We start from the raw sequence: 3,729 nt of genomic DNA on the forward strand, positions 1-3,729 counted from the left end.
CCTACTTCAATGTAAAATCTATGTTACAACTCGACCCATATACTTGCGGATACTGCTTCATAACTCTCAATTTTAAGTATTCACACTTTGGACATTAGTACATCCGGAGGCGGTCAAGTTGTTGGCGCCGTTATTAGGAAGGCAACATCATTAGGTTAATTTTAACTTTAACACTTTAAAGGAATAATTAAGAAATTTGTAGGTTATAGATACGATATTATTCCATTTGTTGCTACAAACCTCCTTTTTCTTGGTTTAGTGTATAACTCGTAGTAGAGGCACACCTATTGTAGCAGCCACAGATCTAGAGAAAATAATCTGAAGGAATTGCCGACAGCAACAACAATAGATGCAAGAGCAACCACTACCTGCTACAAGTAATGTACCATGTAACAATCCTTTGTTTGGCGACGTTGATGATAACACCCTAAGAGATCCACCAAAACCACAGTTACCCACAAACGTGCATATGGCTAGGAATGAGATAACTTTACAGGACTATGCCTTACCAAGTTTAGATATGGTTCAGGAAAGTATAGCAAGGCTGACGATTACAACTAATTATTTTGGATCAAACCGGTGATGATACAAATGATCCTAAATAATCTGTAATTTAAGGGCACTATGAGAGAAGACCCTAATTAACATTTGAAATAGTTTCTTCAACTCTGTGATACTTTTAAGTATAACAAGGTCAGTAATGATGATATTCGTCTTCGGTTGTTCTCCTTTTCTCTGATTAATAACACATTTTCTTGGTTAGACTCGTAGGCTTCAGGATCCATCAGGACTAGGGATGAACTTGCTAGAAAATTCTTATAAAATTTTTTCAGGATTAATAAAGTAGTCCAATTAAGAAGATAGATTGTTGTCTTTAGACAGATGGAAGGAGAAAGCTTTTATGGGGCGTGGGAATGCTTCAAAATGTTGATTATACTCATACCACAGAATTCCTAAGTGAATGAGATTGCAGATATTTTATAATGGGTTGGATGCAAATGCAAGATCTAGATTAGAAGGAGCATGATGAGGAGCCCTTATGAATAGGATGTACGAGGATGGGTACGAAATTACTGAAAATATGACATTAAACACCTATCAGTGGCCAACTGAACGATTCACATATGGCCAGAAACCCGCTACGGTTAAAGCTACTCAAGAGGATGATAAGTATCAGCAAATAGTGGATAGACTCAACCATATTGAATCTACTTCGACACTGTCTATGCATGGAGGAGACAAGCAATTCTTCTATTATATCAATAATCCTATTGAGGATATAAATTACATTGGGAATAAGGGTGGAAACCATTATTCAAACATATACAATCCTGGCTGGAGAGATCACTTGAACTTAAGATGGGGAGGAAACCAATGAGAAGGTAACAATTCATATCAAGTTAAAAATACTAATTACCAACCTCATTATTTGCAGAAACCCCAGTACAGAACCAACCCAAGTGACCATATTGCATGTGGTCAATGTCTAGGTAGAATTGAGAAAAAGATGCAGTCAATAAGAATAGATTTCAAACAGAAACAAACTGAGTGCACTAACTCAACAAGAACATTGACTAAGCTTGAAGATCAAATGAGCCAATTGATGAGCATGATGGGCGATATTAAAAGAAAAATTAGCACACATATTCCTAGCAATACAGAGGATAATCCACGAGTGGGAAGGTAAAGAGCATGTGAAAGCTATAGCACTTCGATCGGTTAAGTGGATAATATTGACGAACCTCAAGACAATTCCCTAGATGTGGAAGACAAACCTAAAACAGAGGGGGAGAATGAGACAGCGGCTAAGATGGGAAAAGAGACACCTAAAGATGCCGAAATCACTAAAGTCTTAATTCCATCAAGATTAGAAGAAAGACAAAAGTGAGACGAGAATGAATATGTTAGTTTTTTGAATTTTTTCAAAACTTTAAATGTTAACCTACCTTTGATCGAGTTAATTGAGAAGGTTCCCAAGTACACCAAGTTTTAAAGGAGATGATGACAAGGCGTAAGAAAATCAAGGTAGGAGACCATGTTATTTTAAGTGTTTCCTGTAGTGTAATTATTTCTAGACAAGTACTGCAAAATTGAAAGACCTAGGCAGTTTTACTATTCCCATAGAAATAGGGAATATTCACTTTAATAGAGCCTTATGCGAATTAGGAGCTAGTATTAATTTAATGTCCTTATTAATTTTTGAGAAACTTGAGTTAGGGAATCTTAAAGCAACTTAAATAACATTGCAATTGGTTGAAAAGTCTTCAGTACACCCGAGTGGGGTACTAAAAGATGTGTTAGTCAAGGTGCGAAGCTTTATCATTCCTATGGATTTTATAGTACTTGATTTTAAGGAAGATCGTGAGATACCAATCTTACTAGGAAGACCTTTCTTGGCCACTTATAGATCCACCATTAAATTAGAGAAAAATGAGTTGACAATGAAAATTAATGGTGAGACTAAAACCTTCAAATGTGGCTATTAATTGAACGAGGAAAATAGGAGGAAATTAGGGGAGCATTACAAAAATTTATCTATTTCTAGCATTCCCAAATCAAGGGAAATGCTTCTTGTTATGGATACAGAAAGACTAAATAGGTTCAAAGAACGGGACAAAGTGGCAAGAGCAGAATGGCACAACGGATGGTGGACCAATGCTAATAGAATAAAAAGATTGTCCACAGATGAATTGGTAATACTGCTTGATAAATCTAGTTGTATAACTTAAAATTTTTGAATTGCTGCATGATATTTGTAAATTATTGTATATCTAAATAACCATGTAGTTTAGATTTTAACCTTTATTTGATGTAGGTTTATCCCTAGATCGAAACATCTTTAACATGGAGTTTTGGGTTGAAATAGAGTCGTTGTCGCGACATCACAATAGCAGGTTGCAATGTAGCAGATAGTCCTTAGGAATCTCCAAATTGGCAGATGTGTCACTACATGGAACCCCTATGCCATGACATCATTGCAATTTTCCCTTTAAAACCCTAATTTTATAACCTAAAACTATATTTACTACTAATTAAAACATCTTTTAACCCTTACTCCCTTAAACTCTTTCAAATCTCTCAACACCTCCTAAACCCTAAACCCTCAATTTCCAAAATTTCCTTTCACAAACTATTTAATCATCCTTGGTGCAACAAGGAATAGGGACACCACAGGCAAGCAAGGAATTAAAATGAACAACGACTATACAATCAAGGTTAAGAGTTCTTAAACTCAAACTTTTACTGTTCCATTGAATCATTTATGTAGTAAATTATTAGAATTGAAACATCATGCCTCCTAAGAAAGTTAGGCGAACAATGGAAACGAAGCCATTGATGGTTCAAACTCCCTCTAATTTTCCAAATCTGAATGTTGAAAAGTATTTCAATAAACTTCAAGGGAAAATATTCATTCAGGAGTGGGGATTTGATCCATCGATGATTTTGTGTAAAGAAATTTGGCCTTTGGTCAGATATCATCGATAGGAACGTTTTTGGACGATCTCGAAGGAGAATATTGTAGCCCCAGTTGTCCAAGAGTTCTATGCATCTCTACGGGACCACGTGTCTACAAATACTTAAGGTCATATATGAGATACAACACTTGTGCGAGGGAAAAAGGTACAAGTAACCCATAGAATAATTTACGATTTTTATAATGTCCAATACTATGAGAATGATTTCATTGAGAAAACTGACTTGGTATATTTTAGAGACATAGATATGGAT

General features: G+C 35.6%; 1 non-coding gene across 1 annotated transcript; it reads right to left on the reverse strand.

Annotated features, from left to right (window-relative positions):
• Positions 1–849: 849 nt before the first annotated feature.
• LOC128285789 (small nucleolar RNA R71) lies at positions 850–956 on the reverse strand. The gene has a single exon (XR_008276338.1). It is a non-coding gene; the product is annotated as a small nucleolar RNA R71 (small nucleolar RNA).
• Positions 957–3,729: the final 2,773 nt, after the last annotated feature.

Source organism: Gossypium arboreum, chromosome 12 (genome assembly GCF_025698485.1).
Source record: "Gossypium arboreum isolate Shixiya-1 chromosome 12, ASM2569848v2, whole genome shotgun sequence".
Taxonomy (NCBI): Eukaryota; Viridiplantae; Streptophyta; class Magnoliopsida; order Malvales; family Malvaceae; genus Gossypium; species Gossypium arboreum.